Here is a 13,111-nt window from a genome sequence, read left to right as displayed (position 1 = left end):
CAAAGCCAACTCTTCAGACAGGGATTGGACTGAATAATGGGATGGAGAGGGATGCTGGTGAGGAGTGAACTTGGATCAGGTGGACACTTGACACTATGTTGGCTTCTCCTGTCTGGAGAGGAGATAAGAGGGTAGAGGGGGTTAGAAGCTGGTGGACTGGATACAAAAAGAGAGAGCAGAGGGAGGGAACGAGCTGTCTCATTAGGGGGAGAGCAATTGGGAGTATATAGAAAGGTGTATGTAAGTTTTTGTGTGAGAGACTGACTTAAAGCACACACACACACACACACACACACACAAAATGACCAGGGCAGCATGTGAAGAAGGGCTTCCAGGGAAGAGAACAGCGTGGGCAAAGGATTGCTATGTTCAGCCTGGCTAGACTGGGAACTGGGGTGTGGAAGATTAAAGTGGAGGGGTCTCAAAGGGCCAGGCTATGAGAGCCTTGAAGGCCAGTCCAAGGAGTTTGGACTTGATTCTGTCCACTGAAAGGTGTCCCTGCTCGCTCATTTTACTGTGCATAGAACTGGCAGCCAGGGAGTCAAAGGGGAGTGACAAAATTTACCCAGGGACAGGGCTTCCCTGATACTATCTTGTGCATCCAGGGTTCACGTAGGAGGCTGAAGGAGGTATTGATGGCAGGAAGCCTACCATCATGTGCCTGAAATCTCTGCCCAGGGGAAGCTGGGCTTTCTCTAGGTCTCAGGCCTACCCTGTGATGGGCCTGCTCCACCTGGCTGGGAGCATTCCTGGGGTTGGCAGAGATGGGAACCTAAAACCTGTGAGCCTCATGTGTATTGTTCTCCCTTGCCAGGTGTGGTCCTCTTTGGTTAACTCTCAGGGCTCCCGGTGCACAGAAAGGATACCTGGCAGTAGAGGTAGGGGTAGGGAGCAACCCCAAGCTCTCTCCTTCTCTGCACCTCCAAGGAAGTTGCTGACAGAGCCAGGAAGGCCTTGTCTGCAGCCCTGACTTGCTTAAGACTCCGCCAGGGAGAAGAAATCTCTTTGCCACCTTGGCTGTGGGTGCTGCCCCTCTCCCTGTCCTGTAAGGGAAGACAGCTGGCCTGAACTGCAGGTGTCAAATCCGGCTAAGCTGGTAACCTTCTCCTTACTTGGTGGCTGAGATGTAAAGAGGGAGGAAAGGAGGGAACAGAACCGCTCCCTAGGTCCCACTAACAGTACCCCAGCCCCCATAAGTCTTCCTTCCCTGGGAGAACACAGGGATGGGTGGAGAATGAATGAATGTGTACAAGTGGGGCAGCTTGGGGATGCTGGGGGTGGGCACATCACTAGATGTGTGTTCAGTGTGGGAGCAGGTAGATGAGTTGGAAGGTATGGGCCATAGAGCGCAGGCACCTGACTATTGGGAGTTATTTCTCCAGTGGAAAAGGTCCTTCCGCAGGCTGCCTTGGCCTAGGGGCACCAACGGCTGTGCCAGAAGGACCCTTTCAGCACCTCTGGTTCCAAGAAAGAAGCCTTTCCTGTGGCTGCCCAGGGAGTCGAAGCAAAGTCCACACACCAGCTTCTCATTCCCCTGAGAAGCTGTTTTCCATGCGGGAGGACTACCCTGGTCCCACACTGGCCCTGTGTTGGCCTCCACCCAGGCCTCTGCAGCCAGTATGGTTCAGCACCTCTTGGTGTCCAGCCAGCCCGTCCGGATGCTGGGGTAGAACTGTTGCCAGTTTAGCCTCAAGCCTTCATGATGCAATTCAGTCCCAACTGAAGAAACTCAAGTCTTCCTTGTAGGGCCTCATCCCCTCCCCTCCCAAGAGCCCTCCTAGTGGCCCCTGCACCTGGGAGAGTTTCAGGTTTCCTGAGAACCAAGTCCTGGCTGGGTGTCAGGTTGCAGGGAGAGCAGGGAGAGGGGGTGCTGGAGCTCAGGTTGCGGCTCACCCTGGAAGACTCTGGGGATACCATGGTTAGGTAACAGTTCTAGCTCTGCCCAGCCTTAGGGAGTCTGGTCCCACCCCATTCATTAGCCCAGAAAGGCAAAGTTCTGAGCTAGGTCAGGAGCAACAAAGGTGAAGAGGTGAGATCTGCCTCGTTCTCCCTAGGGGTTCTACAGGGGTCCTACAGAGCTTGTCACCAACCATAGACGAAAGGACTCTCATCCCCATTTTACAGACGAGCATATGGAGGCCCGGGGAGGGAAGTGACTTGGCCAGTAAAGGCAGAGTCTGATGAGCACCCAGGCCTCCAGCCCACTGATCTGCTCTACCCTGCTCTTCCCATTGCCCCAGACTGCTCTGCACGCACGTAAGGGGCCTGAAGAAGCAGAGGGTTAAAATGCCTCTGCCCACCTGTGGCTTAACTGCCCTGAGTATTCTCAGAGCCCTGTGTGTGTGTATGCATGCGTGGGTGCGTATGTGCATGTGTGCGTTGGGGGTAACCGGATTCTTGAGTCCAGGTATTGAGTGTCTTCATCTTTATCACCAAGCCCCTCCTCCTTGCTGACTCCTCTCCTTGCATGGACCCCTCTCCATTGCCCTCCCCCTTCCTCTCAGGGGTGTCCCCTTCCCCCCTTATGGAGTCACTCACAAACCGTGTCCCCTCACTGAGCTCCCTCCCTATCATATGTAAGGCTGCCATTTTAACTCTGGAGTGTTCACTCTGAAATCCCTGCCTTGGGCTTCTCCCCCCACCCAAGGCTGTCCTGGGGGGATACGGCAGGGACACCTCAGTTACCTCCTTAGAGGACAGCTCCTCAGTTCTGCTGGCTTCCAGGTCTTGGGGAGGAGCCATCTGGCCTCTGGCTTGGGAAAGAGAAAGACTGAGGTTAACCGGAGATGGATGAGGACACCAAGTTGCTGTCCCCACCCACCACCCCATTCCAAGCCCAGGTCTCTTTCTTTATTTGTTAGGTGAGGGAGTGGTAGGGACCCAGGCCCCTGGCAGGCCACCCAGGGCTGGCTCCTGGCCTGCACCCCTGGCTACAGAAGAGGCCTGTTCCTCTCCACTGAGCACTTGAATCCAGAGCCCAGAGAAAGGGCCTGAGTGCCAAGCACACTCCCCTTCTCAGGACCTTTGCACCTGCTATTCCCTCTGCCTGGTAGGCCTCTGCCCAGGAATCTGCATGGCTTCTTCCCTCACTTCCTTCAGGTCTCAGCTTAATTGTCACCTCATCAGAGATGCCTTCCTGGGCCACCATGTCTAACACAACATCCTGAAACCCCTCGCCCTTTACCCTTCTTTATTCTTCATAGTACCTCTGGCCCCCTGACTTCTTATGTAGTAATTCTTCCCACAGTAGAATGGGAGTTCCATGAGATCAGAGTCTTTATTTCATTCACAACTTTATCCCCGGTACCCAGACAGTGGTGGTACATGGTAGTCATTTGAGAAATATTTGCTAGATACACGTAGTTACTCATTTAGTCATTGCAACAATCTTAGGAGGTAGGTATTACTATCATACCCAATTTCATATAGCAAAACTGAGGCACAGAGAGACCAAGTAAATCATCTAAGGCCACACAGTTAAGAAGTGAGGATGCCAGAATTGAACCTGGATCGCAGGACACCAAGGCCCCAGTTCCTGTCCACTATGCCAGCCTGCTGTGGCGTAACCAGCATTAATCTCACTGTACTGTGGGGCTCCAGGGGTGCCCTGTTCAGCTGAAAACACAATTCCTGGCCCACAGGCAGGGCTGGTACAGCCAGTACCCAGCCTTCCCAGCACACCCTCTGGGGATCTGCGGGCCCCTCCTGACCTCATCCCCTCTCCACAAAGAGAGCCCAGCCCTGTTCTCTCCCAGTGCGGACACAGGCTGACCCAGATGGGGACACAGATAGACAAAGAGAAAGGTTCCCAAGGCTGCTGGGACAACTGTAGAAGACCAGCTGTCCAAGACAGGACATGGAAAACCAGAAAGGCAAGCCAGGGTGTTGGGAAGCTGAAGCTCCTTCCCAGACAAACCTGGGTGCAAGAAGTGTGTGCGTGTTCATGCCTTGTACAACCAGGTGCTAGATCTGAGAGAGAGGGGCCTCTGCACTTTGGAGGGCACAGCTGTGCCCCTCACCGCAGGGGAAGGTGTCCACAGGGGAAGGCCAAGGGAATGTGGCTCTCCAGAACCCGCACTCCACACTCCTAGAACATGTGCTGGGACCCTGGAAGTCCCAGCCCACAGGGCCCCAGCCTGGTTGCAGGGGCTGTGTGAACCTCTTCCCCAGGTCCACCCTCCTGAGGGTGACCATGCTGCCTGAGTTCCCACCATCAGGCCACAGGTCTGTGGATGGAAGCCAGCTGTCCCTACTCCACCATGTTCAATCATGGAACCCTGAGAACTCTGAATGTGCACTTGGCCTTCCTGTTTGTTAGGAAAGCATAGGTGCCTATTTAACAATGTGTTGGCTTAATTTATAGCTTTTAGACATTTAGTCATATGGTGTGAGGGACTCTATTAAAGTTCTTGCCCTGGACACTGCAAACAGCAGGCATGGGTCTGCCCTATGTGGGAGCCCCTCTTTGAACCCCTATCAGCCTGGGTTCCAGACTCCCTGTGGAGTCTAGTCTAGGCTGCTCCTCAAAGTATGGTCTCTGCACCAGCAGCATTAGCACCATCTGGGAGAAATAGATACCCTGGAGCCCACCCCAGACCTGGAAAACAGAATCCACATGTTAACAAGATCCCAGGTGATTGGTGTACTTGGTAAAAGTTTGAGAAGTGCTGTGCTAGAGTCTAGAAGACCGTTAATTTTCTGAGAATTTGGGCAGAATTTGGCCTGAATCACTCCCTGGAATCAGCTTCTCTCCTCTGCTTCTCCCTTACCACCCTCCACCCCTTCCCCAGAGTCCTATTCTTTGAGGGATGGTCTTCTCCGAGGGTTCTAGAAGGGTGGGGAGAGGGATGGAGGCAGTGGGTGTTAGCAGACCTTACCTCTCCAGGGATTGCTGCTTGGGAGCAAGCACAGCTCCAATATGCCACTTTTCTCTGGTCACTGGTCCCTCATTCAGTGCTTTCTGGGAATTATTGGGTCTCGGAGGATCTTCCTGCCAATGGTTAGAGAGTGGGCCCCGCCCTGGGCCGCCAGGTGCAGTGAGTGAACTGTGTACACAGGAAGGGGGCCTACTCGAAAATAATGCATTCATTCTCTCTGCCGCTTCTGTCTGCACTGGGCCAGGAAGGGGACAGCTGAGCTTTAGCACCCTTTTCTTGTGCTGAGGAAGCCAGAGACCCAGAAAGCAGAAACAGAACTAGCTGGGAATTGATCTCCAGAGGTTTAGGACTAGGGTTGCCAGATAAAACATAGGATGCCCAGTTAAACCAAATTTTAGATAAATAATGAATAATTTTTTAGCATAAGTATGTCCCATGCAGTATTTGAAATATATTGATACTAAATGTTATTTGTCGTTTATCTGAAATTCACATTTAAGATATGATTCCTTACTTGTTAAATCTACTTAGGGCTGCTTTCCACAAGGGGACCTCGTCTGAACACTCAGCCTGCGTTCTGGTCTGGAGCTCTGCAGTGGGATTGACTGGTGGGGTCTCATCCACAGGGGCAGGGGCTATTGCTGGGACCAAAGCTTGGGCAACGTCGGGTGGGATGACTCTGGAGGCCTTGTCAGCGTTCTGGCCTCAGAGTAAGGGTGAGGCTGGTGGCAAGCCTCACTGGTCGTGGCAACCAAGTCCAGGAGAGCTGGTGGGCTGGGTGGAAGTGTTGGGAGCAATGGGCTGGGGTTTCAGGAATGACAGTGCTGAGGCCAGGCCCCTCATGTCCACTGGCAGAGGGAAGTAAAGAGACCATCCCCCAATGGCATGTTGGTTGGACGAAGTGATGGGTTGGTGCCTTCTCCACTTTGCAACCCCACAACCCATGCCCCTCACACACAGCCACAGCACCTCCTAGCCTCAGCAGGCTGTCCATCGGGTATCTGTCTGTCTCCCTCACTGGCCCATGAGTTCTCTGAGGCCTTTTTTTCACAGGTCACAGCCTGGCGCAGTGTGATGGGCTCTGCAAATGAGAACATGGGAGCTTGAGGCCAAGTCAAGGAGGTTCCTGGACCACCTTCCTGTAGCACTTCTAAAGGTAGCCCCTGGGTGTTCTCCTTCCTTCATTTCACACACTGCTTTGTTTTGTTTTTTTTTCCTGTTCTTTTTTTTTTTTTTAATTGTTGTCGAGAGTATACACAGCAAAACATACACCAATTCAACAATTTCTACGTGTACAATTCGGCTGCATTGATTACATACTTTAAGTTGTGCGATCTTTCTCACCTTTCTTTTCTGAATTGTTCCTCCCTCATTAACATGAATTCACTGCTCCCTAAGTTTCCTTTCTGACCTTTCGAGTTGCGCTGTCAATAGATAGTTCTTTAAAAGAACAGGATGTTCAAGGCAAACGGTTTTTACTAAACAAACTACTGTTTCGTTTGAAGAAGACTTCCAGGGATATTTTTGATTTAAGGTTAGAGATTATCTCAGGGCAACAGGTTCAGGGGTTCATACAGCCTCAATGACTCCAAAAAGTCTGGATTCCATGAGATTTTTTAATTCTTTTCCACATTTCTCCCCCCTATTGATCAGGATTCTTCTGTAGAATCTTTGATCAAAATGTTCAGTAGTGGTAGCTGGACACCATCCAGTTCTTTTGATCTCATGGCAAAGGAGACAGTAGTTCATGGAAGCAATTACCCACACATTCCATTTCCTCCTCCTATTCCTGACTCTCCTTCTTCCTCTGTTGCTCCAGGCAAATAGAGGCCAATCTTTGTAACTTGGATGGCTGCTTGCAAGATGTTAAGACCTCAGGCTGTATGTAACAAGGTAGGAGGTAGAAGAGAGGCACTAAAAACTATATTAGGCCAATTACCTAAGAGGTCCTATGAAACCATGACCCTAAACCTCCAAACCAAGGAACCAAATCTTGTGAGGTGTTTGGTTGTACATAAGCAGCCTCAGCAGTTGCTCTTTTTTTTTGGTTCTTGTTGTAAACATATCTTTCATACAACATTTGCCAACTCAACTTTTTACAGGTTGTCGTAGGCTGGGTTCTCTAGAGAAGAAAAACCAGCAAAGTCTCTCTATATATACATATACATTCGCCTTGGAAACACTGGTTGCATAGTGGTTAAGTGCTACAGCTGCTAACCAAAAGGCCATCAGTTCAAATCTACCAGGCTCTCCTTGAAAACTCTATGATGCTACTGTGTCAATCCATCTCATTGAGGGTCTTCTTCTTTTCCGCTGACCCTGCACTTTACCAAGCATGATATCCTTCTCCAGGGACTGACCCCTCCTGGCAACATGTCCAAAGTATGTAAGACACAGTCTTTCCATCCTTGCTTCTAAGGAGCATTTTGGTTTTACTTCTTCCAAGACAGATTTGTTCATTCTTTTGGCAGTCCATGGTATATTCAATATTTGCCAATACTACAATACAAAGGCGTCAATTCTTCAGTCTTCCTTATTTGCTGTCCAGCTTTCACGTATGAGGCAAATGAAAATACTAAGGCTTGGGTCAGGTGTACCTTAGTCTTCAAAGTGACATCGTTGCCTTCCAACACTTTATAAAGAGGCCCCTTGCAGTAGATTTGCCCAATGCAATGTGTCTTTTGGTTTCTTGACTGCTGCTTCCATGGATGTTGATTGTGGATCCAAGTAAAATGAAATTGTTGACAACTTCAATCTTTTCTCCATTTATCATGATGTTGTTTATTGGTCCAATTGTGAGGATTTTTGTTTTCTTTATGTTGAGGTATAATCCATACTGAAGGCTGTGGTCTTTGGTCTTCATCAGTAACTGCTTCAAGTCCTTTTCACTTTCAGCAAGCAAGGTTGTGTCTTCCACTTAACATAGGTTGTTAATGAGTCTTCCTCCAATCCTGATGCCTCATTCTTCTTCATATAGCCCAGCTTCTCAGATTATTTGCTCAGCATACAGATTGAGTAGGTATGGTGAAAGAATACAACCTTGACGCACACCTGTCCTGACTTTAAACCAATCAGTATCCCCTTGTTCTGTCCAAACAACTGCCTCTAGATCTATGTACAGGTTCCTCATGAGTACAATTAAGTGTTCTGGAATTCCCATTCTTCACAACGTTATCTATAATTTGTTATGATCCACACTGTCAAATGCCTTTGCATAGTCAATAAAACACAGGCAAACATCCTTCTGGTTTTCTCTGCTTTCAGCCAGGATCCATCTGACATCAGCAATGATATCCCTGGTTCCACATCATCTGAACCTGACCTGAATCTCTGGCAGTTTCTTGTCAATACACTGCTGCAACCACTTTTGAATGATCTTCAGCAACATTTTACTTGCGTGTGATATTAATAATATTATTCAATAATTTCTGCATTAGGTTGCATTGCCTTTCTTGGGAATAGGCATAAATATGGATGTTTTCCAGTCAGTTGGCCAGGTAGCTGTCTTTCAAATTTCTCAGCATAGACAAGTGAGCACCTCCAGCGCAGCATCTATTTGTTGAAACATCTCAATTGATATTCCATCAATTCCTGGAGCCTTGTTTTTCCCCAATGCCTTCAGTACAGCTTGGAGTTCTTCCTTCAGTACCGTTGGTTCCCGATCGTATGCTACCTCTTCAAAAGTTTGAACGTCAACCAATTCTTTTTGGTATAATGACTCTGTGTATTCCTTTTATCTTCTTTTGATACTTCTTGCATTGTTTAATATTTTCTCCATAGAATCCTTCACTATTGCAGCTCAAGACTTGAATTTTTTCTTCGGTTCTTTCAGCTTTAGAAATGCCGAGAGTGTTCTTTCCTTTTGGTTTTCTATCTTCAGCTCTTTGCACATGTCATTATAATGCTTTACTTTGTCTTCTCGAGCAGGCTCCATTGAAATCTTTTGTTCAGTTCTCTGGAAATCCTCGTGGCTTAGTGGTTAAGAGCTACAGCTGCTAACCAAAAGGTTAGAAGTTCAAATCCACCAGGTGCTCCTTGGAAACTTTATTGGGGAGTTCTACTATGTCCCACAGGGTGGCTATGAGTCAGAATCGACTCAACAGCAATGCGTTTTTTGTTGTGGTTGTTTGGTTTAGTTCTTTTACTTCATCATTTCTTCCTTTTGCTTTAGTTGCTCAATATTCAAGAGCAAGTTTCGGAGTCTCCTCTCACATCCATTTTGGCCTTTTCTTTCTCTCTTGTCTTTTTAATGACCTCTTGCTTTCTTGATGTATAATGTCCTTGATACCATTCTACAACTCATCTGGTCTTCAGTCGTTAGTGTTCAATGCATCAAATCTATTCTTGAAATGGTCTCTAAATTCAGGTGTGATATTGGTCGTATTTTGGCTCTCGTCTACTTGTTCTAATACTCTTCGGTTTCAGTTTGAGCTTGCATATGAGCGATTGATGGTCTGTTCTGCAGTCGGCTCCTGGCCTTATTCTGACTGATGATATTGAGCTTTTCCATCATTTCTTTCTATAGATGTAGTCTATTTGATTCCTGTGTATTCCATCTGACGAGGTCCACGTGTATAGTTGTCATTTGTGTTGGTGAGAAACAGTATTTGCAATGAAGAAGTCGTCGGTCTTGCAAAATTCTATCATCCCATCTCTGGCATCGTTTCTATCACTAACGCCATATTTTCCAACTACTGATCCTTCTTTGTTTCCAACTTTCGAATTCCAATCACCAGTAATTATCAGTGCATCCTGATTGCGTGTTTGATCGATCTCAGACTGCAGAAACTGTTAAAAAATCTTCAACTTCTTCATCTTTGGCCATAGTGTTTGGTGCATAAATTTGAATAATAGCCAGTAGTAACTGGAATTCCTTGTAGGTGTATAGATATTATTTTTATCACTGACAGCATTGTACTTCAGGATAGATCTTGAAATGTTCTTTTTGATGATGAATGCAATGCCATTCCTCTTCAAGTTGTCATTCCCAGTATAGTAGACTATGATTGTCTGATTGGACAATACTAATCCATTTCAGCTCACTAATGCCTAGGATATCAATGCTCATGCGTTCCATTTCATTTTTTGATGATTTCCAATTTTCCTAGATTCATATTTCATACATTCCACATTCCAGTTATTAATGGATGTTTGCAGCTGTTTCTTCTCATTTTGAGTCATGCCATATCAGCAAATGAAGGTCCTGAAAGCTTGACTCCATCCACGTCATTAAGGTGTACTCTGCTTTGAGGAAGCAGCTCTTCCTCAATTGTCTTTTGAGTGCCATCCAACCTGGGGGGCTCATCTTCTGTAACTATATCAGACAATGTTCCACTACTATTCATAAGGTATTCACTGGCTAATTCTTTTCAGAAGTAGACTGCTGGGTCCTTCTTCCTAGTCTGTCTTATCCTGGAAACTCACGTGAAACCTGTCCGCCATGGGAGACCCTGCTGGTATCAGAATACTGGCAGCATAGTTTCCAGGATCACAGCAACATGCAAGCCCCCACAGTAAGACAAACTGACAGACACATGGGGGTCCTTTTTTACTGTTAAATATTATTTAGTTTTAACAAGACTTCAGGAGAATTTTTGGTTTAAAATTTAAAGATTATCTCAGGGTAATAATTTCAGTGGTTCATCTACCCTCCATGGCTCCAGGAAGTCTGAAGTCCATGAGAATTTGAAATTCTGTTCTGCATTTTCCCCCTTTTAATCAGGATTTTTCTATGGAAACTTTGATTAAAATGTTCAGTAATGGTGGCCAGGTACCATCCACTTCTGGTCTCATGGCAAAGGAAGCAGTTGTTCATGAAGGAAATTAGCCATACATTCTATATCCTCCTTCTATTCCTGACTCTCCTTCTTTTGTTGCTGGAGGTGAATACAGATCAATTGTTCCGCCTTGGATGGCCACTCGCAGGATTTTAAGACCCTAGGCATTATGCAACAAACTAGGGGGTAGAACCCTCGTTTCATTTCTTGACTGCTGCTTCCAAGAGTGTTTATTGTGGACCCAAGTAAAATGAAATCCTTGACTACTTTAATATTTTCTCCATTTATCATAATGTTGCATAATGGTCCAATTGTAAGGATTTTTGTTTTCTTTATGTTGAGTTGTAATCCATGCTGCAGGCTGTAGTCTTTGATCTTAATCAGTAACTGCTTCAAGTCCTCTTCACTTCTGGCAAGCAATGTTGTGTCATCTGTATATTGCAGGTTGTTAATGAGTCTTCCTCCAATCTTGATGTCACATTGTTCTTACTATAGTCCGACTTCTCAGGTTATTCGCTCAGTATACAGATTGAATAAACATGGTGGAAGGATACAACCTTCATGCACATCTTTTCTGATTTTAAACCACACTGTAAGCTCTTGTTCTCTCCAAAGGACTGTCTCATGGTTTATGTAGACATTCCACATGAGCGCAATAAAGTGCTTGAAAATTCCCGTTCTTTGCAATGTTATCCATTATTTGTTATGATCTACATAGTTGAATGCCTTTGCTTGGTCAATAAAACACAGGTAAACATCTTTTCGTTTTCTCTCTCTTCAGCCAAGATCCATCTGACATCAGCAGTAATATCCCTCTCTGATAAAGTTGTGTGTCAATTTGGCTGGGCCACGATTCTTAGTGGTTTGGCAGCTTTGATATAGTTTGGCAGTCATATAATGATGTGATCACTTCCGTATGAGATTTGATGTAATGTGATCACCTCCATGATGGGATCTGCTATGAGTAGCCCATCAATTGAAAGGGAGTTTCCTTGAGGGTGTGTCCTGCATCCAATATAGGTGGGCTCTCTGGCAAGGCTTGTGGGTTATTGCTTGCTCTGGATCCTGCAACTGGCTCTTATTCATCGGACCTCCAGTTTTTGGAACCTGAGTTAGCAACTTACCTGCTGTCTTGTCTGCCCATCTTGGGATTCATTGGTCTTTTCAGCCTGTGAGCAAGAGCCCAGCTGTCTGACCTGTCAATTTTGGGTTTGCCAGCCCCTGTGACTACATGAATTAGAAGAAGCCTCCAACTTGACCCACAGATTTGGGGCATTCCAGCCTCTACAAGGGGGTGAGCCATTTCCTTGATATAATCTTTCTATATAGAAATTTATGCACTACTGGTTTTGCTTCTCTAGAGATCCCAGCCTAAGATATTTGGTTCCAAGAGTGGTTCTAGAGAAACTAAATTGTAAGAATTAGTTTTCTAAATTGGTTCTCAAGTCTGGTTAGTCTTAAAGATGTTGATGACTCTGCTTCCAGCAGTAAAGAGGGCACTGCTAATCCATGATGTGTTAGGTGGCATTAGAAATACGCAAAATATCACCACCCATAAAGCAGGAATTGGTGAGAGGTGAGGCTCTTGGTGAATGCATGTTTGATACCTTTCCACGATTTTGCTAGAATGAGAAGTATAAGGAACCTGGTTGGTTGGTCCTACTCTCAATAGACAAAGTTATGAAAGAAAGAGATGAGCTCAGGGCTCCAGAGTCAAAGCTCAAGAACCACATAAACAACCTCAAAGCTTCCACTTGTGCCTTGAAAGTCTTATTTCTTGTCATAACAGAGCCAATATTGCTGAAAGTCAAACAAGAGTCTTATGGTAAGAGTGGCCGAATTACAATGCCAACTGAATTCCCAACCTCGAGTGGTGTCTAAAGCTAAAGGGAGGGCATTGATTGTGTAGAAATGGGATCCTGAAACTTGGGATGGGGACATAGGGGCAGACAATCAGAAAGCTGGGGACTCAGAGCCCCTAAATTCCATCGAATCACTCCTGCCAACAGAATCAGCCCTCTCACTCCCATCTGAAGGTATTACTCCATCTTTGTCTGCTAAGCCACCGTCCCCAGGAAAACTGTTAGCCCCTCCACTCCAACTGATGAGTTGACCCAGCTGGGTCTGAAGAGACTTAGTCTGAGTCATTCCCTGGGGCATTGCCTGTGGCAGATGCCTTACAAGACAATGCTGAATGTTCTCAAAACTCCTCCCACCACCCATTTTGGCTTCTAGACCTATAACTAGACTTAAGCCCTAATGAGCCTCAAAAGGTGAAGTACAAAGTGTGACCCAGGAGGAGGTATGCTACACTCCAAAAGCACAGGTTGACTTTTCTAATATGCACAAACAGAAACCTGGGGAATGTGTGTGGGAATGGCTATTCAGGGCCTGGAATAATGATGCAAGGAACACAGAGATAGATCAGTCTGAGTTCATTTACATGGGCCCACTAAG

Source organism: Loxodonta africana, chromosome 12 (assembly GCF_030014295.1).
Source record: "Loxodonta africana isolate mLoxAfr1 chromosome 12, mLoxAfr1.hap2, whole genome shotgun sequence".
Lineage (NCBI taxonomy): Eukaryota > Metazoa > Chordata > Mammalia > Proboscidea > Elephantidae > Loxodonta > Loxodonta africana.
The sequence above is the reverse complement of the archived record's forward strand: the minus strand, read 5'-3'. Positions refer to the sequence as shown.